Source organism: Tachypleus tridentatus, chromosome 7, assembly GCF_004210375.1.
Source record: "Tachypleus tridentatus isolate NWPU-2018 chromosome 7, ASM421037v1, whole genome shotgun sequence".
In the NCBI taxonomy this organism is placed as follows: domain Eukaryota; kingdom Metazoa; phylum Arthropoda; class Merostomata; order Xiphosura; family Limulidae; genus Tachypleus; species Tachypleus tridentatus.
Genome location: NC_134831.1, coordinates 126,145,741 through 126,171,505, shown reverse-complemented (window position 1 = coordinate 126,171,505; position 25,765 = coordinate 126,145,741). Strand labels below are relative to the sequence as shown.

The 25,765-nt window shown below is 31.5% G+C and overlaps 1 protein-coding gene across 1 annotated transcript in view; it reads right to left on the bottom strand.

Moving 5' to 3' along the window:
- Window positions 1-25,765, bottom strand: part of LOC143256539 (ras-related and estrogen-regulated growth inhibitor-like) — a 47,229-nt gene that overhangs the window by 17,732 nt on the left and 3,732 nt on the right. The window lies entirely within an intron of this gene.

Sequence of the window (25,765 nt, the reverse complement as noted above, 5' to 3'; positions counted from 1 at the left end):
AAGTCACAACTCGCCAGATGACGTGATGAGAATTTATAGTAACGACCAAGATTATAATAAGAAATCTATTAATACGTTCCACTGTTTCAAAAAAAAACATGTACCCTGTTTCTCTTATTTATCACTCTAAAAATAATCTACGTACTAACAATAAACGTTCGAAATTCACATATTCAGAAATGGCTTCGTTTAAAGTTTTAAACCATATCAGTAATCATAACACCAACACCGTAAGAAGTTTAAAACTGCCAGCATCTCTTCAAACAACACATTTCCAAAGATAGTCAATATATTCCCCTTCATCCATTCAACACACAAGTAACACTTATATTGTTGGACAACTTCCAACAATATTTTTTGGAATTTCGTATAATTTCGATATTACCACAACAGTTCATTATCCATCACGTGGTTTCGGTATTGTCACGTTGTAATGAAGACATTTCAGAAGTGTTGTTATAATACTGGATTTCTTGTTTTTGCACAACGCTAAACTATGGTCTCTTTGCACTCTGTCCACCGTGGAGGATGGAACTCCGAATTTTAGCTTTGCAAGTCCGAAAACTTACCGCTAACGTAAGTAAAACAGTTGTAAAGCAAAAATAGATAAAAGGAACCATAATTTTGTACACGATATAGTCACATGTTAAAAATTACTTGTATCTAGAAACCTGGTTTTGTAATAAATAATTTACGTCAATTTAAAGATAAATGTAAAGGTTTACCCCTTAACGTTTTGCTCTATGTGCAGCAGAACGGTAAATGTGCAGAACGAAACGTTTGACAGCGAGCACATGGTATGTCGTTGATTATATTCTTTACTTTCAACTGTAAACGCGTTATAGAAGTGACAATTGTTGAGTTGAAAAGCCATGTAGGCGGAAGGTGATCCTGACTGGTTAGCGTCCGTCTGGCTACCTGTGACTGAACTTTATATTTCTGATCTGTCGTTTAGCTCGTACGTTGTTGCAAAACTTATGCGTCATTTATATTGAAGATATAATATCATATCTTTCTACTAAATTAGAATGAATATATAATACCATACCTATTGTGGTATTTACTTTTTTATATGTATGTTGTATCCTCCATTATATGACAAACAACAGGAACTAAGAAACTCACGCCAATAACACCAGGATATACATCTAATTAGAGTATTACGTGATGACTGAAGATAGTGTTGCAATTTCGATTCACAACGTTACAATATGACGAAGACCTAAAGATGACCAATAGTTGCAGTCCGTCAAAGCCTAGCCACTAGAAATTCTGAAGATGGCATTAGGCCTATCTTATTTTCCCCGAATTATGTGCTGCCCTCTACCTCTCTCTACTGTAATTCTTTATTAAAGATGATAAAACAAAGAAATTTAATTTTTGAAGATAAATCACCTTTTATAACGTATTGTAATAATTTATTTTCTTGGCGACGTTTCGAGCAAACGGTTTTTATTCAAGCCAGAAACAAATCTGTCGGTTAACAACAACTGCAGGAACGCCTTGAAACTAAACAATACAAGAAAAACACAATGTAATACGGGATAGAAGCATGAGCACTGAACAATATAGCAAGAACAATATAACAAAACTGTTTATTGAACAAATAGTCAAATATAAACTCATAATGTCACTGAGGCAGTTTTAACATTAATAACAGTTTATGTATGTGTGTTCGTTGCTAAACACAAAGCCAAAGCTACACTATGCTGTTCCAAATGTGTTTTATTGAAACCCAACTTATAACTTGCGTTATAAACTTAATAGATAATGATAATTATTTTAAAAGATAATGTAGCAATTACAGTAGCTGTATTTGGTATGTCCAATAAACTGAATACAATTTCTGGTGTTTATTGGCAAAATGCCAATTTCATTAAACTGTAGAGGAAATAATTTATTCTAACTAAAGATTGGCCAATAATATTTTTTTCTTAAAAATAAATCATAAGTATGTGGCACCATCTTGTGGTATGCCAGATAAAGATATTTTAAAGTATAATTCTTCGTAAATTAATCTCAGTCAGAAATGTAATCTTTTTTGAAAAACTGGTTTCCTTAACATATAAAGGGCAATACGACGCCAGCCACTTACTCATGTCTAAATTAGAACAACGATTAATCGGACAAAGGAACTTTTACTTTTTATAAAATTACTTATAAATAGAAGCTGAAACACGTATTAAGGTTAATTTTAAGCCACATTTACTACTACTATGTGCGAATGTTGTAAAATTAAACGCTGTAATATAATTCATGGTTTAGAATTGGGTGTCTTTATTCACATTTAGTTTGGAACTCCACACATTTAGGCCCGGTATGGCCAGGTGGGTAAGACACTCGACTGGTAATACGAGGGTCGCGGATTCGAATCCCTGTCACACCAAACATGCTCGCCATTTCAGCCGTAGAAGCGTTGTAATGTGACGGTCAATCCCATTATTCGTTAGTGAAAGAGTAGCCCAAGAGTTGGCAGTGGGTGGTGATGACTAACTGCCTTCCCTCTAGTTTTACACTGCTAAATTATGGACAGCTAGCGCAGATAGCCCTCGTGCAGCTTTGCGCGAAATTAAAAACACAAACAGTTCTACGCCTTTGCTACACAGAAAAACAAAACATTATTCGAATACTTAAGAAACGTCTGTAAAGTTTCTTTAACTAAAATATGCAGACTTAATCGTACGAAATGCTGAAAAACAGATTTAGAAATATATAATTCCTCGACGAAGAAATAAAGGTATGGAATAAGAATAACCAAAACAAACATCCTGATACGCCAGCTTCATCGCATTACACTAGAGACGTAAGGATTGCACATTTTGGAAGGCGCTGTAATATTCTTCTAAATAGCAAGAAGAAGTGTAACTTGGATGAAATAAATAAATATATAAATAGTTCCTAAAAATCACAGAAACCGTAAGGATTTAAGTTTCTTCCCGATTCGTGACGGGAATTTTAAAAACAACTTTTTATCATTTTACTCAGTGAAGGGTAGACACTGTGTTATTTATTTATTCTAATATTATTTTACGCCTTTAATACTTGGTAGACGCAACACTTAAAATTTAGACGGTGAAATAGTAAAAAGTAAGAATGAAAAACCTATAAGGTAGAAAAATTTCAAGAAATGTGAGATGCAGTAGTAAAAACTGAAAGAAGTTGGCTGGACTAGGGATAATAAACCGAATATGAATGATTAAATAGTACAAACTAGAGTCAAGCTCACTGTTTAGAAACAGAATGTTTAAAAGAGCGAATCAGAAGAGCATCTGAGACTTCGTTGTAATCAATTAAGCGAACGTAATGATAGAAAAACGAAGCGAATTTATTTTTCTTTTACTTTAACCTTTTCAGTATTTGGAAAAAAACAACGACACAAAATACAAGTCGGTATATTTCAATAACAGCTGAAAGGCCTAGGAAAATAAAATAAACAGAATCCCTTTGTGTTGAAATTTATCTCGAAATTAAAGTACATTTTGTGGTTACACAATTATTGTTTTTTAAACTATATATCATATGTTTAATTAGACACTCGACGTTTCGCTTTACAGCTTCTTCGGAAGCGTTTACGAAAACAAACCGGAACTGACAGTACAAAGCTTCAGTATAAAGACGACATTTTGGTATTATAAGGTCGTTTCTAGTATTGGTGTGTATTCCATATACCATTATTCACTAACAAAAATTAAAATATGCATTGTAGCTTCCGAATTTCACAAAAAAACTTTTATATTTGAGACTGAAACTAAACTGGCCTGGTAATGAAAGTGCAGTTTGGGAAACAAACAAGAAAAAGTATTTATCAAATCCCTTAAAATATGTTCCACATTATGTGTAGACATGATTTTTATATATTCTTAATAAATTTTGTTTTTGCTTCAAATTTTTTGGCATATCAACAGTCAATATTATAAGATGAGCTAAAAGTTATCTATAAAGTGTAGTTAACCAATGTGTTTAGAAGTTTGTTTGTTTGTTTTTTGAATTTCGCACAAAGCTACTCGAGGGTTATCTGTGCTAGCCGTCCCTAATTTAGCAGTGTAAGACTAGAGAGAAGGAAGCTAGTCATCACCACTCACCGTCTGCTCCTGGGCTACTCTTTTACCAACGAATAGTGGGATTGACCGTAACTTTATAACGCCCCCACGGCTGAAAGGGCGAGCATGTTTGGCGCGATAGGGATACGAACCCGCGACCCTCAGATTACGAGTCGCATGCCTTAACACGCTTGGCCATGTCAGGCCATTTAGAAATTATCAATATCCTTGGCTGTCAGTGAAATTATGCTTTACGAAGACATGTAGTGAACTTTATTTTTATACTTCGATTATTTATTTTTTTACTGAAAGATTAACAAAATACTGGCAGTTAATTTAGCTTCCTCGTGATGTGTTAATTTAGAATAATAACACAAAAACAGATAGGGTCAAAAATGAACAATGAACAAAATGCATCCAAGTACACATAAATCGATAAATAAACAGGATATACAAGATGACGCGTAAAAATCAATCAGTTTAGGAAAACTAATGAACGTGCATTCTGAGTAAGTTTAAAGCAACGCATGATTGACATAATATAAGCTGATAAGAATATATTCATTTGTTCAAAGTTGTTACTCAACTGCCGGATATGTAGTTTATTTTGTATACCTGATAATAAAAGGGCCTGTCTCTATGTGTATTGGACCGCCATGACTCTGGAGGAAAGAACCAAAAATACCTGAAATTTTTCATCCATACAAAGTGTACCCTGAGGGTCTGCATCTGGGTATTGTTACTTATTTTATTTACGTGTGTGTGTGCATGTACGCCTCGTAGTATACCCTGTAGTATATCAATTACGTTAACAACTTCTAATATAAACCAGCGTGGTTTGGTAACAAATCGTTCCAACGATAATTTCTGTGTAGTGTTGCTTAGCAATAAAACCATAACCTGATATTGTTATTGGTCTATGGATTGAAAGTATAATATAAAATGAAACAAATAAACAACAAAACTAAGATGATATTTGTTGAATTAATCTAGAATATCTGTTGACTAAAGAGGTTTGTTTTAATTAAAAATGATGTTGATTCAACAGAAAATTGTGTAATTCAGAAACGATTTACATTTAAAATTGGATCGATATTTTAACTTTCATGACAAATGTTATGCACTTGCTAAAATATATCAACCTAATAATCTGTACGAAGGCGGGCACTTTCGCTAGTACAGTATAAAGCACAATTAATTCAAAGTTTTCCTGCTTCAAGAAAACTTAATGTGTTTTCTTCTTTTCTACACACTGAGCTTAGGTTGTGGGAGCTCAAAGTATAAAATCAAAAAGAGAATTTCAGAATGTTTTTCGCTGATACCTAAGTATTTGTTTAACAGTTTTATATATAATCATTTTCCTAAACACTTGACATCTGATCATTTAGCCTTAAAGCTCGGCAACGAACCATTTGTTCTAAAAAACTGACATTAAAACATTTGTTCTAAATAATAAGGTCTAATGATCAATTTTAGCAAGTTAATACCTCATAATTTATTTTATTAGGCTAACATATAACCATAGAAGTCTATTAAAATGTTAAGAGAGAAAAGAAAGAAAACAAATTTATTGAAAAGTTTCATAGTCAAAATATCCTCAAATAACAACAACTCTTAAAATTTCGCTCACATTTAGGGGTGAAAGTAGTATTTTGATGAGTTAATCACAAATTAATTTATTCTATTTACTGCATTTTATATTTAGTTAATATAATATATAATACATGTAACGGATTTACTACTATATACTTGTTTTAATATCTATGTTTGTTTCAGTTTAATATATATATATAAATGAATGTAACTTATATTATTAAATGTGTATAGCAAAACTATTACCTATTCTCTAAATTTGTAGAAGATACTAGAGTGTAAGAGTCAACAATATATGCTTTCATTGTTGTCAACTGAACTTTCGAGTACCTCGCCTTAAAGCATATAAAAGGCAACCAACGCAACGCGAAGAGACAGTTTTTTATAGTGCTTGTTTGTTACAGTTAGTATAATAAACCTCGGAAGCTATAACTGTGATAAACGCTTGCTAATCGAGAAACAATAGACATTTGAAGAGAAACGTTTATATATTTCAAACATTATAAACCGTTCAACTTCAGTGAACTAACTTCGGACGTCAGTATTTCTATGAGGACATTAGACATCTTAGTTGGAAAATTTTTGTTTGTTTTGAATTTTTGCGCAAACCTACTCGAGGGCCATCTGCGCTAGCCGTCCATAATTTAGCAGCGTCAGACTAGACGGAAGGCAGCTATTCATCACCACCCAGCGCCAACTCTTGAGATACTCTTTTACCAACAAATAGTGGGATTGATCGTAACATTATAACGCCCCCACAGCAGAAAGGGCGAGCATATTTGGTGCGACGGGGATTCGAACTCGCGACCCTCGGATTACAAGTCGAGCGCTATAATCACCTGAAGGAAAGACAGGTTCTAAACGGTGTGAGGCTAACCATTAAGCGAAGTGTAAAAATATCAACATAGAATTAATGATGTTAGAAAAACGCGCAGATTCAAGAAGTCTTGATAGAAATGAAATAAAAACCTTATAACCTGAGTGCTTTCGAAAGGTGTAACTTTCTTTTTCAGCGATAAATTGAGAATGACGATGTAATCGAACGAGTGATATATATAGAGGGAATTTATTGACATCATAAGGTTTTCCAGTTTTCTAGGAAACAGTTGTTTCTCTATGTACTATTGTAATGTCTCATCTCCGGTACAATGTAGCCGATTGTGAGAGTATGTGAAAAGGTGTTAGGGATATTTTAATTTGGAAATGGCTAAATATGTGTATATTTAAAACTATAATTTGGTGTTTAAGTAAAGTAAAGACTGAAGACTGATTGAAAAAAAATGTTTTACTGATCAATTTATAAAAAACAGACATGAAACTGTTTTGAAATAAACAGTAAGTTTCAGGAAACTCAGCTTTGGTAAGTATAGTTTTTGTCCTTGAAGGAGACAGGTCCACCTTTTGAAAGCGCTCGTGATATAGGGTTTTTTGTTTGTTTTTTCATTTCCAACGTAGAATTAACTCGTTCATCGTGAACCGTCGATAAAATATTCAGTTTAAGGTCAGATAAAAGATTCAGTATTATTTGTAAGTTTGTAAAACTTTTGCATATAAATAGTTGTCTATAATACCTATTTGCTGTAGCTGTTATTATAAGTTGTATTGTTGTTTGTATATTAAAAATACTTATATTAAGAAAGAAACTTGTGTGTATCAATCTTGTTGGCAAATATCGTAAATTTGATGGATATCGACACTCAATTAACATTTAAATTAAAAGTTCCGACTATTTGGAAATGTATTATGTTGCATAATAAATCGAAGACACGTCCAGGATAAGTTATAATACGTAATATGCATCAAAGTAATTATAAGATATTCATTGATAAGTTTAAAGACGTATTACTCCTTTAGGTTGAATGAAAGTGATAGAAAACGTTTGCTAATAACATTTCATTGTCCAGAGATAAAGACTGAGAAAATATAGAAGGCAAAAGATTACAATAAATTTTGATGTTTTGTTTATGTTTTGTAAAATTGGTTTTAAATTGTTAAGAAGTAAATGAAACAAAAACATTGTTATGTTAAACAAGTAGCATAAGGTTTAATCTATTCATGTAATCCAAAAGTACTTAATAATGACACACAGTGGGATAAATTTATTTTTAATACCTTATATCAACCTATGTTTCATAATTTTTGAAATTGTAGAGTAACTTTTCTAAGCTGGCAAACTGTAATATTATTCAAGGTGAATTAAGTTCTTAATAATGTGGAAGATGCTGCGGTATTCTAAGTTTTCAGTTATGCGAATAATTAATGTGGGATAATATTTGGTTCATCTACTTAACCTACAGAACCATAGCTAATAATACCACAGCTTACAGTGATTAAATATATACGAAAAACTAACTTATTAACTACAAAACAAAAATTATGTAGTTATGTATTATCATTTTCTTTTAACAAACGAAGACCAAAAGTTTGTTTCTCAATTCCGCACGCAGATACACAAGAGCTATCTACGCTAGCCGTCCCTAATATGATTTATGTGTTTTCGAACATTGTTTAACATTCGAGAATCTTGAGTGATTAGAATAAAAGCAGCTAGCCGAGAGGCAGATAATTATTATTGGCTAACTAGAGTCAGTAAACTATAAGCCTTGGAAGCTATAGTTAAGATTAACGCTTATTAACAGGAATACTGCAGAACTGAACGAGGAAAGTTTATAGATTTCGAATGGTACAAACTGTTCGACTTCAGTGAATTACTTCGAACGGTATTATTTCTACGAGCACATTAAATATCTTCACCGAAAAAAGTCAGCTTGTAATCGGTGTGAGGCCAGCCAAGAAAAGACGGCATTAGCTTAAGAGATGTGTAACTCAGGATTAATTTGCTCGTCGTGGATCTAGAACATCGATAAAACATTCATTTGTAGACAAGATATAAGATGTAAGTATAATTTACAAGATTTTAAAACTCTTGTATATAAACCATCATTTGTGATAAAACCATCAATGGTAATAACCGTTATTATAAATCGTATTGTTCGCTGTATATTAATATATATTTGTGTATCAATCTCGTTGGCAAAAATCATAAATTTAATAAATATCGACATTTAATTAGTTTCTAAATTCAAATGTCCGGTTATTTGAAATCGAGAAAGAATAAATCAGATACTCGTCCGAAATACGTAACATAGGCTATCTGCACTCTGACCACCAACGGGATCGAACCCTGGATTGCAGCGTTGCAGTCTTAAATTTGTCGCTGATCCAATGACAAGCAGCAAGACATTTCTCAGTCAGGTACGTGTACTGATTTGTAAATGTATTATACACACACACACAACTTGTTTGATTTGAGAAAGACACCGGCACAGTTATGGTACTGAACGAGCAGAAATGACACTTTAATAAGTGTAGTACTAATATTACGTGTTTCAGATTTGCGAAAATAGTGTAATTAGCACTTTTAGGAGTGGGTGAGAACGTCCAAAAATATTCCATTTTAGGCTTCTGATTAGCTAACATTACGCTTGATGTAATTGTGTTGATAACTTTGTGGAACACATGATAATTTTATGACTTTACTTAACACTGTGTTATACATGATCTATTTTATGGCTCTACTTGAATTTCATCAACTAACCTGTTGTAATTTACATGGTTCGCCTTATCAACTTAATACTGTGCTGTTACGGTTATTTTAAAGACTTACTTAACGTTATAATTTACATGATTGGTTTACAGGGTTAAAGTAGTTTTTCATGCAATTGTTTAAGATGTGCTTACCATCACACTCTGAGTGTTTCGTTTTTAGACTTAAAGTAACAGTCTACATAATTGTTTTATAAACCTTCTCAATGTTGTATCCTACATGACTCTTTTCAGACTTAGTTACGATTGTTCTTCACTTGATTGTTTGTTAAACTTGCTTAACATTGTGGGATACATGATTGTATCGGCATGTCAAAGTTTGTTTGTTTTTTTAATTTCGCGCAAAGATACACAGGACTATCTGCGCTAGCCGTCCCTAATTTTGCAGTGTAAAACTATAGGGAATGCAGCAAGTTATCATCACCAACCACCAACTCTTGGACTGCTCTTTTACTAACAAAAAGTGAGATTGACTGTAACATTATAACCTCTCCGCTGCTGAAAGGGCGAGCGTGCTTGATGTGACGGAGATTTGAACTCGCGATCCTCAGATTACCAGTCGAGTGCCTTAACCACGTGGCCACGTCGGGACAAGCATTTCAAATTATTCCAGAACAAAGTGTGTATTCTCGGTACAAGAAAATCTCATATAACTAAATGAATAATTGACAATTTACAAAAACATAAATCTTAATCACCGTTAGTACTTTAATATAAGGTCGGTTAAATATTGCATAGCTCAGGCGATACATTGCTTTAAATTCATAAGTTATTATGTAGGGAATTATTTAGCTTTCAGTTAGAATAACTGTTTCCTCGCACAAATCTAGAATGGTCACAACGAGCACAACTGAAAGGAAGTTGAAATAAGATGGTCGATTTGACCTTAACTTATCGAATCAATGATATGGACACTCTATCTATGATTGTCATGAGCGTTGCTTGTTTGGTTTTGTACAGCAGTGTTTTTACGCGGAATAACTAACAACCTGTTTCGTTTTCGTTACCAAAGTAATTTGAAAATGAACATTTCAAATGAACTGCACCAAATATATGCAACATAAATAAATGAGAAACCTACAAGTTATTCAGTTATTTTTGTTATTTAAGGAACTAGATCATAAGAATGTTTCTTAGTCCATGTGCTGTTAAATAAACTGGAAGACTGAAAGATGATAAACGTACATTTCATTTAACGTTGGCATGGCCTAGCGCGTTAAGGCGTGCACTTCGTAATCTAAGGGTCGCGGGTTCGCGCCCGAGTCGCGCCAAACATGCTCGCCCTCCCAGCCGTGGGGGCGACATAATGTAACGGTCAATCCCACTTTTCGTTGGTAAAAGAGTAGCCCAAGAGTTGGCGGTGGGTGGTGATGACTAGCTGTCTTCCCTCTAGTCTTACACTGCTAAATTAGGGACGGATAGCCCTCGAGTAGCTTTGTGCGAAATTCCAAAAAACAAACAAACATTTAACGTTGCGCGTGCGCACTTGCACGTGTGTGTATAATTGGCCAGGCTGCATATAACATTTTATGGAAATTTCAAAACTTTTTATAAAGAAAGAAACATAACTTCAAAAATTAATTCTTTGTGTGTGTGTGTGTGTGTGTGTGTGTATTTATATAATAAAATATCCTAAACTTACGCTATTTTTGCGTAGCTCAAATTGCGTTTATTTTTACATTGGTTTAAAAGAGAGCCTTTGCTTAAATTTCACATATAAAACCAATATTGATTAATGTTTCGCTCCAAGTTGAAAGAAATATTACTCGAAACGACACATGTTGTACCATAACTTGGTTTTATGTGGAAAACTGACAGGACAGTTTGTAAAAGAAAGAAATAGTCCGTCATCACATTATTTAAAAAAATAGTAAAGATATATTCGAATAAGTCAAAAAGTAGTGCAACTGTACTCCAACGTCGCTCGAGTAACACGCTTTTGTAATTTTGGATTACATGTATTTTTATACAGTTGCTGTTAACCAATTAGCCGTACAAAAGATAAAATCGTTTTATTTATCTTTAAGTATACATAACATACGATCTAATTAATTTAAAACATATGTTCTAGTTTTCTACTTTTTATTTCATACGCAAGGATCACCCAGTGCTCACACCTACTATATTATTTAGTTAATTTACTGTTGATCTACAGTAAAGATGTTCTGCGCTGATGTTACGCCATTCTGTCGCGTCTGTTTTTCTTGTTACTACGGTTTCAGTCTCCTGCTTTTAACACTGAACAACCAGGTAATACTTATACACGTTACTTAGATATCTTTCGCACGGTTAATTTAAGGTTAGAACCTTCCGGATGTTGTTTTTCCTTCGTTGTCTTATCACACGTTCAAGTGAACTTTGATCTGCTGAAACGTTTATTCCTTTTTAGTTTTTACTTCTTTAATTTATCGCGTAGTTAAAAATATGCAAGTATGATTACTAGACTGAGAAAGACCGCGTTATATTCCATACACACACATGGATAGGTTGGGTTAGATGCTGGGGTGCGGCAGTGCTTGTCTGTGTTCGGTGAAGTATCGACTAAGCTACCAGCGCTGGCTGTGACGTCAGTTCGTAACACCATTACAGGAACAGTTCATTAATACGTAAGGTATCACGACTTGTTAAGCAGGGTCATTGTATAAGGCATGGGAATGGTAAGCTTTAATCATGGAAAATCGGCTTAAATGTAATAATTTCTCAAAGGAAGACATACTGGTATTTTAAGATATTCCATCAGAATGATTAGAGCTTTAAAGAAACTTTATTTCACACTTGACATGTAGTAACAATATCGAAGCTAATTAAACAGACTCATTAACAATTCCTAATTAGTGTAAATATATTTCAATCTCAGTAATTTTTTGAAATAGTTTTTCGTTGTTGGCATATATCATTTATATGTATATATGTTTTAGTGAAGTTTAATGTCGTCTATACACAATGACTCAAATAATTAGATTAGTACATTAATTCTATTTAGTGTTAAGAACGAAAAGCTTTGATAAAAAGTTACATATTTCTTGGTTAAACAGTAATTCTCCAAGTTTTTCATCTGACTTATTTAAGTACCAGCAGTGGCACTCCAACTGTAAAATAGTACGCTCACGCGATATGAAAACGCAAAAAAATTTGTTTGTTTCTACGACGCAATCGCGCATTTGAAGGAGACAAAAAAGTCAGTTTTCTCTACGAAAAACAAGCGTAGTTTTAACATAATATTTCTGTTTTAGGCTGTGCAATTCTTTTTTCGTTCTTTCAGTTTAACCAACGAAAGTTCACGAAAATCAAGCAGATATTTGGTTCCTGTCTTATGATAGTATCTTATGAGCAGATACATATATGTATGTATTTCCATTTTATTTTAACATGTGAAAAGTGTACATATAAACAATGCAAGAACAAAATATATACTATTTCAGCTAGTGTTCCATTACAAGTAAAAAAAAAATATATATCTAAAGTATAAATGAGGAGTAGTTTTAACAGAGAAAACTCCATGAAACTAGTTTAATTTAGTTTGAATTTCGCACAAAGCTACTCGAGGGCTATCTGCGCTAGCCGTCCCTAATTTAGCAGTGTAAGACTAGAGGGAAGGCAGCTAGTCATCACCACCCACCGCCTGCTCCTGGGCTACTCTTTTACCAACGAATAGTGGGATTAACCGTCACATTATAACGCCCCCACGGCTGAAAGGGCGAGCGTGTTTGGTGAGATGAAGAAAGAGCATTAATATATTTTGTACTGAATACGAACTGAAAACTTAAAGTATCGTTTTCTATCTGTTTACATTATTCGATTTGTGTTTAGTTATTGTGGAAGTTCATTATGATTCCAGGCCCGGTATGGCCAAGCGTGTTAAGGCGTGCTACTAATAATCTGAAGGTCGCGGGTTCGCATCCCGGTCGCGCCAAACATGCTCGCCATTTCAGCCATGGGGAAGTTATAATGTGACGGTCAATCCCACTATTCGTTGGTAAAAGAGTAGCCCAAGAGTTGGCAGTGGGTGGTGATGACTAGCTGCCTTCCCTCTTGTCTTACACTGTTAAATTAGGGACAGATAGCCCTCGAGTAGCTTTGTGCGAAATTCCAAAACAAACAAACATTATGATTCTAATTCTGATGTTATAAATATTTTTATTAACAATTTATTAATTCAAGCCTTCATTGTAGTTTATTTTCCTACATAAACTTATTAGAACATTATAATGCAAGGCTCGGTTCACAGTTCACGTAGGATACATTTGTGCATATTTAGGTTTCGTGCTTGTATTATGAGTAGAAACCCCTGAAGTTGATGAATGAATTTTTCAAAAAAACAATCCCAAAATTCTCACAACTCTTCGCCTAATTGCTGCAACCTATTCTTAGTTCGTTGATTTTCTGTTGCGCCCTCTAGACTTAAAAAGGTTTGATTTGTTTTGAATTCCGTGCAAAGCTGCACGCGGAGGTTTGAACTTGCCGTCTCTTATTCAGCAACGACAGATTAGAGTTAGTTTTAAAACTACCCACTGCCATAATTTTAGATACTCTTTTACTAACGGGTAGTGGGATTGGCCGTTACATTATAACGCACCCATACCTGAAAGGACGAGAATGTTTGGTAGGATGGAGATTCAAACCCGTCATTAGCAGATTGCGAATGAAGTACCATAATCACTTGATCATGTTAGCCCGGCCGTATTAGAAAAAACAAGAAGGAAGATGTTAGTATATCGAACGAATGTAACCATATCAGAATAGTGTAATATTTAATGTAGTATCATTACAAACGTTTCTAAATGTGTGTTGAACAGCAGACGAACAGAGTATTTTCAATAATGTTGAGTGTCTTAACCTTCAGGTTATGTCAAGCCTAAGTTAACAGGCATCTGAAATTTGTTAAAAATAAGGGTAATTGTTATTTTATTTTTGGAGTAATTGTTTTAAACTAAATGAATGTTTTAACAGTGAATTAATACTTGAAATTTGTATCAATTTATTTTCAAACATTTATCATCACAAGTTAGATAATATTTATAAATGTATTAACAAGATCGATTATAATATTTATTCACTAAAGTCGACTGAAATGTTCCGTGGATGTGAGTTTCCTGTACAGCGGCAAAAACAACATTTGGTCAAATCTGAAATCCGAACTTAAATGCAATGAGTTGTTTTTTAAACTCAGCTTGGATGCAGGAGGTTTTCATGACCTCACTCTAAAATCTATACTGTTAAAAGCCACGTGAGATTTTGTGATGAAATATTAGAAACTCCGTGAGTGGAACTGACATTTTAAACCTGAATATCGACCGATGCGTACATCACAGTGGTCTAAACGGTGTTCAAATGTGACAACACCAAGTTTTGAATACACTGACCACGTTAAAAAAAAGCCTGTCAGCAGCACACGCTATTGAAATATTTTATTTGACTTATAATCTGTTAAATCTAATATGTAAGTGACAAAAAGTACTGATCTCTAAAACTAAACACGTTAATCTGTAATACTGTAAAACAAACAGATGATTTTACATAATCGATTTTTTACCGACACTAATATTCAGGTTATGTGCAGTTAGCTTGGAAAATGGGCAAAGCAATTACTGATCAAACATTAATGGCTTTAGTAAAAATATTCAGACGTACTTAGGAAGAGATAATTAATTGGCTTTTGTTAAATTTCGGGAGTTATTTTGCCTGAATAAAGTTAAATTTAAAACGGACGTGTATGTGATGTTAATGTTTATGTTACATCCACTTACGAAGATATCGAAGTCGTTTAGTATGCTGGTCTCCCGAGAATGAGATTTGAAATACCGCCCTTCGTGTAATTTGGACTAATGCAAGGAGAAGTAAGTGGTAAATGTTTACATTAGAAACATGGATAAACGATTTGTTTGTTTGTTTTTTAATTTCGAGCAAAGCTACACGAGGATCATCTGTTCCTAATTTTGCAGTGTAAGACTAGAGGTAAGGCAGCTATTCATCACCACTCACCGCCAACTCTTGGGCTACTCTTTTACCAACGAATAGTGGGATTGATCGTAACTTATAACGCCCACACGGCTGAAAGGGCAAGCATGTTTGGTGTGACGGGGAATCGAACCTTTAACCCTCGTAATTCGAGTCGAGTGCATGAACCACCTGGCTATGCCGGGCCTGGATAAACGACTCAAAATTCTAAATCTTAGAATGACACGTTTAACATCACAGCCAGACTTCTAAGAATTGTTTAAAAGTAGGCAGCCCAATCCCCACACACACACAGTAAACGGCTCAGCTGTAAGTCTGAAGTCATATTTATAAACGCTAAAGACCAAGTTTCGATACCCATGGTTAATAAAGCAAAGATAACTCCTTGTGTGATTTTATGTTTATCAAAACGAAATCGTGGGACGACCCCATGTTTGGCGCTAGTTTATCTGTGGTAATTCAAATACTTTGCGTATTCCGCGTGTAGGATTCAAACTCGCGCTACAAGTAAATGCTTTACGAACTTAGGGTTAGGTTTAACTGTACTTTTTATCAGTTCAAACTACCGCGTGTTCCAGGACTCTTGTTTAAAACTCTTTAAAACTTACTTAAATCTTTTCTACAGACACAAAGACAGTATCGAATAATTTGTAAAACTTGCGCCAACATACGATGTGAAAGGCGATAAAAAAATAAAATAAACTGTATTAAAGGTAATAAAAATAAAATATACTATATGAAATGTGATAAAAGAATAGAATATATTACATCAAATGTGATAAAAATAAAATATACTCTACCAAAAGTTATAAAAGAATAAAATATACTACATGAAAGGCGATAAAAAAATAATATGTACTATATAGAAGGTGATAAAAGAACAGAATATGTTACATAAAAGGTGATAGAAGAATATAATATATTATATGAAAGATGATAAAAAAATAAAATATACTATATCAAGAGTTATAAAAGAATAAACTATACTATATGAAAAGTGATAAAAGAATAAAATATACTACATTAAAGATTATAAAAGAATAAAATATATTATATGAAAGGTGATTAAAGAACAGAATATACTACACAAAAGGTGATAGAAGAATAAAATATTCTATATGAAAGGTGATAAAAGAATAAAATATACTATATGAAAGGTGATAAAAGAATAACATATACTACATCAAAGGCAATAAAAGAATAAAATATACTATATAAAAGGTGATGAAAGAATAGAATATATTACATAAAAGGTGATAGAAGAATAAAATATATAATATGAGAGATGATAAAAGAATAAAATATATTACATCAAAGGTGATAAAAAATATACTATAGCAAAGGCGATAGAAGAATAAGGTATACTACATCAAAGGTTATAATAGAATAAAATTATACCATATCAAAGGTTATAAAAAAATAAAATATACTACCTCAAAGCCGATAACAGAATAAAATGTACTATATGAAAGGTTACAAAAAATAAAATATACTATATGAAAGGCGATAAAAAATAAAATATAGTATATGAAAGGTTACAAAAAAAAAAAATATATTATATGAAAGGCGATAAAAGTAAAATATAGTATATGTAAGTCGATGAAAATTAAAATATACTATGTCAAAGGTTATAAAACAATAAAAATATACTGCACCAAAAGCGATAAAAGAATAAAATATACTATATGAAAGGTGATAAAAGAATAAGATATACTACATCAAAGGTGATAAAAAAATAACATAAACTACATCAAAGGCGATAAATGAATAAAATATACTATATAAAAGGTGGTAAAAGAATAGAATATGTTATATAAAAGGTGATAGAATAATAAAATATATTATATGAAAGATGATATAGGAATATAATATACTCCATCATAGGCTATAAAAGAATAAAATATACTACATCAATTGTGATAAAAATAAAAATTATACCATATCAAAGGTGATAAAAAATAAAATATAATATGAATATGTGATAAAAGAATAAAATATACTTCATCAAAGGCGATAAAAGAATAAAATATACTATATCCAATGTTAAAAAGAATTAAATATACTATATGAAAGGTGATAAAAGAATAAAATATATCATATGAAAGGTGGTAAAAGAATAAAATAGACTATATCAATGGTTATAAAAGAATAAAATATACTATATGAAAGGTTATAAAAGCATAAAATATACTATATGAAAGGTGATAAAAGAATAAAATATACTTCATTAAAGGCAGTAAAAGAATAAAATATTCTATATGAAAGGTGATAAAAGAATAAAATATACTATATGAAAGGTGATAAAAGAATAACATATACTACATCAAAGGCAATAAAAGAATAAAATATACTATATAAAGGTGATGAAAGAATAGAATATATTACATAAAAGGTGATAGAAGAATAAAATATATAATATGAGAGATGATAAAAGAATAAAATATATTACATCAAAGGTGATAAAAAATATACTATAGCAAAGGCGATAGAAGAATAAGGTATACTACATCAAAGGTTATAATAGAATAAAATTATACCATATCAAAGGTTATAAAAAATAAAATATACTACCTCAAAGCCGATAACAGAATAAAATGTACTATATGAAAGGTTACAAAAAATAAAATATACTATATGAAGGCGATAAAAAAATAAAATATAGTATATGAAAGGTTACAAAAAAATAAAATATATTATATGAAAGGCGATAAAAAGTAAAATATAGTATATGTAAGTCGATGAAAATTAAAATATACTATGTCAAAGGTTATAAAACAATAAAAATATACTGCACCAAAAGCGATAAAAGAATAAAATATACTATATGAAAGGTGATAAAAGAATAAGATATACTACATCAAAGGTGATAAAAAAATAACATAAACTACATCAAAGGCGATAAATGAATAAAATATACTATATAAAAGGTGGTAAAAGAATAGAATATGTTATATAAAAGGTGATAGAAGAATAAAATATATTATATGAAAGATGATATAGGAATATAATATACTCCATCAGAGGCTATAAAAGAATAAAATATACTACATCAATTGTGATAAAAATAAAAATTATACCATATCAAAGGTGATAAAAAATAAAATATAATATGAATATGTGATAAAAGAATAAAATATACTTCATCAAAGGCGATAAAAGAATAAAATATACTATATCCAATGTTAAAAAGAATTAAATATACTATATGAAAGGTGATAAAAGAATAAAATATACTACATTAAAGATTATAAAAGAATAAAATATATTATATGAAAGGTGATTAAAGAACAGAATATACTACACAAAAGGTGATAGAAGAATAAAATATATCATATGAAAGGTGGTAAAAGAATAAAATAGACTATATCAATGGTTATAAAAGAATAAAATATACTATATGAAAGGTTATAAAAGCATAAAATATACTATATGAAAGGTGATAAAAGAATTAAATATACTTCATTAAAGGCGGTAAAAGAATAAAATATTCTATATGAAAGGTGATAAAAGAATAAAATATACTATATGAAAGGTGATAAAAGAATAACATATACTACATCAAAGGCAATAAAAGAATAAAATATACTATATAAAAGGTGATGAAAGAATAGAATATATTACATAAAAGGTGATAGAAGAATAAAATATATAATATGAGAGATGATAAAAGAATAAAATATATTACATCAAAGGTGATAAAAAATATACTATAGCAAAGGCGATAGAAGAATAAGGTATACTACATCAAAGGTTATAATAGAATAAAATTATACCATATCAAAGGTTATAAAAAATAAAATATACTACCTCAAAGCCGATAACAGAATAAAATGTACTATATGAAAGGTTACAAAAAATAAAATATACTATATGAAAGGCGATAAAAAATAAAATATAGTATATGAAAGGTTACAAAAAATAAAATATATTATATGAAAGGCGATAAAAAGTAAAATATAGTATATGTAAGTCGATGAAAATTAAAATATACTATGTCAAAGGTTATAAAACAATAAAAATATACTGCACCAAAAGCGATAAAAGAATAAAATATACTATATGAAAGGTGATAAAAGAATAAGATATACTACATCAAAGGTGATAAAAAAATAACATAAACTACATCAAAGGCGATAAATGAATAAAATATACTATATAAAAGGTGGTGAAAGAATAGAATATGTTATATAAAAGGTGATAGAAGAATAAAATATATTATATGAAAGATGATATAGGAATATAATATACTCCATCAGAGGCTATAAAAGAATAAAATATACTACATCAATTGTGATAAAAATAAAAATTATACCATATCAAAGGTGATAAAAAATAAAATATAATATGAATATGTGATAAAAGAATAAAATATACTATATCCAATGTTAAAAAGAATTAAATATACTATATGAAAGGTGATAAAAGAATAAAATATACTGTATCAAAGGTGATAATAGAATAAAATATACTGTATCAAAGGTGATAATAGAATAAAATATACTGTATCAAAGGTGATAATAGAATAAAATATACTTTATGAAAGGCGATGGTAGAATAAAATATATTATATGAAAGGTGATAAAAGAATTAAAATGCTATATAAAAGTAACGGGTCTACTCGTAAATGCAGAAATTCTATATCCAGTTTTTTTTTTCAATTAAGTTTTCACATTTTTCGTTAGGATAAACAATTTTCTTAGTAGTAATTTTATCGCCTGTTTTTTCACTTTTTATTCTTTGAGATTTACTGCAATCCACCCTCTGAATTTTTAGTTCCTTGAAAAGATATTCGGTAATGGTGTTATTTATATCATCGGTTTCAATAAACATATCTCCATTCTTTAATCTTTTGATTGTTTTGATTTTAAGGTACGAAAAATATAATTGTAATTTCTTTCGCCACTTTGATATCGTTCAGACTACGTGGGATATTTTCAATAATAATATGACATGAATTTAGATTACCGGTTTGTATGCATCCTTTTTCCACTTTTTTCTTCGGACTTTTAATGACTTGTGAGTGACCTTTTAAGTTTTGGTCTCTTTGTAAAGTGCTCACACTTTTTTACCAGATACATAACACGATGTGACGTCACGTTTACTTTCCCTGTAGTTTCGAATTTTTCATCTATACAAGGCTACAAACCGCTTACAGCCACCATTCACTGTCATCACTATCAATTGCTGGCATCCAAAGTGAGCACTGGCATTATGGGTAATTGGCTAGTATTACTAATTGACAAATTAACCCTACCATAATAGGGTTAAACTTGTTAAAAACAAAAATGGCTTTATTAACAAAGTTTCTTTCTTCTTTTTAAACCATGTTCTGTGTACTATAAAAAAACTGCAGCTTAAACTTATAAAATACTGTTGCTGAAAACTAATCTAAAAACGTTAGTAAAAAATTAGTCCTTTCACAGATTCAGAACGATTTGGAGAGAGACCAAAAAACACGTCTGCTTTCTGCAGGATTCACCGAAAAATACTATATCAAAAGTAACAAGTGAATAATAAAAATACTATATCAAAAGTAACAAGTGAATAATAAAAATACTATATCAAAAGTAACAAGTGAATAATAAAAAATACTATATCAAAACTAACAAGTGAATAATAAAAATATTGTATCAAAAGTAACAAGTGAATAATAAAAAATATTATATCAAAAGTGACAAGTGAATAATAAAGAATATTATATCAAAGTAACAAGTGAATAACAAAAACTATTATATCAAAAAGGACAAGTGAATAATAAAAAATATTATATCAAAAGTGACAAGTGAATAATAAAAAATATTATATCAAAAGTGACAAGTGAATAATAAAAACCTATATGAAAAGTGAAAAGTAAAAAACAAAAAATATTATATCAAAAGTAACAAGTGAATAATAAAAAATACTTTATCAAAAGTAAGAAAGTGAATAATAAAAATAATATATCAAAAGTAACAAGGGAATAAGAAAAACTATCATATCAAAAGTGACAAGTGAATAATAAAAAATACTGTATTAAAAGTAAGAAGTGAATAATGCCCTCTGTTGGTACAGCGGTATGTCTACGGATTTATAACGCTAAAATTAGGTGTTCGATTCTCCTCGGTGGGCTCAGCAGATTTATCGATGTGGCTTTGTTATAAGAAAAACTCAACCACACAAATAAAAAATACTATATGAAAAGAATAATTATATTATCCAGAAATATCATATTAGATAGTAAAAAATATTTTTAAACGCAAAGCTACAAAATGGGATATTTATAATGTTCCCACTACATGTATCAAAACCCTGTCTTTAGCCCTCAGATTTACCAGTAACTTACTAGGTAAAGCCCTCAGGTTTCCTATCAAGCTACTATGGAGTCGGTATTGAAAATCAACTGACTACGTATTGTATTTCTGATTGTTTCATTTGATTTATTCTTCATTCAATATATAATATAATCATTGAGTATATAATTATATTTAGTAGTTTCAACCTGAACAGCGCGTTATGCGTACATGGACTAAATTACTGACCGAACAGAAAGCACTCAGCCAGCGCCAGTACTGTCAAAAAGTTACTCTCCATCTTTGAAGTGTACGGAAAGATCTGTAGTCATTCTTATGTTCAACAGAATCACGCGAGAATCTTCGGTTTTACAGTCCGCAGCCCGAAACACTTATCACTAAGCCACGCTTTGATGTTCACGTCTACACTTTAACTCCTATAGAAACTACTTAAAGTAACACTAAACCGCTTTAATATATTAACTATCATTAATTTTCCACTCCTTTAAGCTTAGCTATTATTACATACAAATACTAGCTATATTACAGTTCCCACATATGGTATAACATTACGCCAATAGAAAACTTAGACCAGTATTTACTTGCGACATTTACTTTTGTTGTAACTTCCCACTCTAATATTTGTTATTATTATTGAGCCTTCTGGAACCTTATCACATTTAATTTTCGGCTTTATAAAAAAAAAAATTGTGTATTTATTCCTATTATTCCTATTATGACAAGGTTTAGTTAATGAGAATTATTGTGCTAGACACACCTCATAGGATGTTGGAATGAAAGTTTTTCTTGATACTATATTTAATTTAACACTGTTATATTTTAATCACTATGCAAACATTCTAGATATTTATGTCATGATTTATGTATTCATTTAACTTCTCATTTATTATTCTGTTATTTCATAAACGTTTGGTTTTGGGGCGTATTTTTTGGTAATGCCCTCCTGCTTCACTCGGTACGTAAATAACAACATGTATCGTAGCAGTTTATATCAGATGTAACTCTTCTATAAAGTCGCGCAGTTCGAACCATTTCATAGGTTTTATTGTCACGAGCTGATTTAGGGAGAACTGAGGATCGTTTTGTTTAAACACAGTTGTACTGAAGTTACGTTCTTCAACGTACACTATGACAGCACTTCAATCACGAAGCTAGTGTTCTGCAGGTAGGATATATTTTGTTATTTTTTAAAGTTACTATTTTTAACAGTAAGGATTGAAATATTTAATTAATATGTCTAATTTTGTTATTATATTTTGAACACAGATCGTTTTACATTGTTAGCTTGGTGTATAGATTTAAGTTTAATCTAAACATACTAAACTGGCTGAAGCTTATAATACGTTGTTGGGTTTACGGAGTATCGTCAACAATGGGAGTACTGAACTAAAAAAAATGCGTTACAATCTTTATAAGCAAGAACGTAAAAATGTATATTTAGTTAACTATACGGATTAGGTTGATTTTTAGTTTTCGTCTAAATAGGTAACTTACTCTGATATGACGTTAATATTAATTAGGAAATTCACGTCTTTATTTAATGTCGTATTTCGTACTGATAAAAACTAAAAGCTTCGTGATAAAACGATATTATTTTGTGGTATAATAAATACAATGTACTTGTACATATACCACATTAATTTTAAATTAATGGATGTGCGACTGGAAAAACAAAACAAAACGCCTTTTTTGATGACGAGAAACCCACTTGAAATAAAAATGTATCTCAGAACGACTGGTATGGATATTAACACTTTTATTGATAAGGAGAGAACAAATTTCGACCGTCCTAGGTCATCTTCATGTTAATAAAGTCAGCCAATAAAAGTTTTAAAACGCTTTTCTGCCGAAGTACATGTCGAAAGAACTTCATAAAATTACGCTCCTCTGACAGTTACATAATTAGCACATAAAGTAGGGAAACACATTACAATAGGAGATAAAAAAGACAACACAGTGAAAAACGTTGAAGTTTTTATAGTTATAGATTATGTTACAGGGGTGTGGCGGAAGAAGTAAGTTTCAATTTACTTGAGTGGTTGGACGGAAAGACCCAGTGGGGGCGATCTGTGTATGTCAGCACACATCAATAATTACTTTATATATATAGCAGACATACCAGCACACATGGACACATCCTGCTACTGACAATTTACTTCATTGAGTTGTGGCCTTAATGTTGTAATCATGAGAAAGAGAAATACTGTAATAAAGTTAAACAATAAATGTTAACTGCGTCTAATGATATTTTATTTTGCTGGTTAATTGGTAATTATATATTTGATAACATGTTTCATTACTCAAGGGCTATCTGCGCTAGCCGTCCCTAATTTAGCATTGTAAGACTAGAGAATGGGCAGCTAGTCTTCGCCACCCACCGTCAAGTCTTTTACCAACAAATAGCGGGATTGACCGTCACATTATAACGCCCCACGGCCGAAAAGACGAGCATGTTTAGTGTGACGAGGATTTGAACCAGCGGCCCCTGATTACGAGTCGAGTGCCTTAACCACCTGGCCATGCCGGTATCTTGGTATAAATGAATATGCAAGTCCGCTGGGGTAATATAAAAATACTACAGTTAAAATAATGTGCTAAAAACAAACAAAAAATATTTATCTTCGCTTGTTAACTTCGAGTATAATACTTCAAACGCTCTAATATGGCTTATTCAATGAACGTATTTAGCAAATAATAAGAGTTTAATATTGACTTAAGGTAACTCTAATTCCTAGGATATGCAAACGACGCTACATTAATTAATGAAATATTGAAAGTGTAATGTTTTTTTTTTCAATCAATTAAATTAGTTATTTTCCATAGAATATTTATTATTGGATGAAATAATAGTTATGATTGTAAGCTTTCCACTTACACCACCAGGCGGCTGTTCATACTTTAATTATAGAAGTTATTAGTTTTTTGTTTTCCAATATTGTTACAAAGCTACTCAAAAACTATGTGCAACGTCGTTCTAAGACATCAGTACTCGCTACCAAATCGTGGGCTACTATTATCTGGCTAAACAGTCAAATTTATCCCACACTTTTTTAGCTAACTCGCGTCCTCGAGTGTAAAGCGTATTTTTGTGGCATCAAGACTAATCAACCAGTTCGGGTACTAACCACTTAACACACCAGGACTTTTTGGAGCAGTGATAACTGGTGTGAAATGCCAATGAAAGGGTATCGTCCCCACTCGTCATCTGTAGAAGATTGTATTATCTTTACACATTAATACAGATTTAAAAAGCTCCATTGTCACAAATCTTTTTAATTCAAAAATATTTTGTTTAGTCCAATAGTGTTATTTTTAGGCAATACTGATGAGCCAAATAGCTTACAATGATATATGTAAATAAAGGCCTAGACAAGCTATGAGATAATTGTTGTTTGTTAGTTATTAAGCACAAAACTACACAAAGGGCTATCTGTGCTCTGCCCATCACGGATATCGAAATCCGGTTTCTAGTAGCAGCATAAGTTCGCAGACATACCACAGTGCCTTTGGGGGCCATTAGCTAATTACTAGATATACTTTGGAAGGGGCACAATGTAGTTCATATATCGTTTCATTTAAATTTACAACCTGTTTCAGCTGTATTCTATTCTGTTATACGGGAAAAACAACTGACAAATGAATTGAAATGCAAAAGGATTTCTCCCAGTTATCCGTAGTGTTAAAATACAACACCGTTAACAATGGTTTTGTAATTATAACCATGGTTCTGTTTTTACGTAAAAACATACCCATACGAGTAAAGCATGCTCGATTCGCCTGCCCAGAACACGTTCTGAATATTATTTTTCTATAAATGAACGTAGTGAACAGGAAGAGAAACCTAACGTTTCCAAATATAGCAGAGATTGTATTTGCTGTCCTTGCATTTCAAGCACATTCTCCATGGATACACATCTTCTGCCATATTTATGACGTCACTTTTCCATCGTTGTCGAGAAGAGTCTGAGACACTTTGGAGCGCAGTTTTCGAGTCACTTTATTGATGTACAAAGAGTTCAACATGTTTTCGACGCTAAATCAAGCTTACAAAGATAAGATAACCGCAATACTTTGAAGCTGACGTTTTCCGCAATAAATAATAATTGCTTAACACTTGTTCCTATTTGTCTACAAAATTCTGTATTATAATAATTGCTTAACACTTGTTCCTACTTGTCTACAAAATTCTGTATTATAATAATTGCTTAACACTTGTTCCTACTTGTCAACAAAATTCTGTATTATAATAATTGCTTAACACTTGTTCCTACTTGTCTA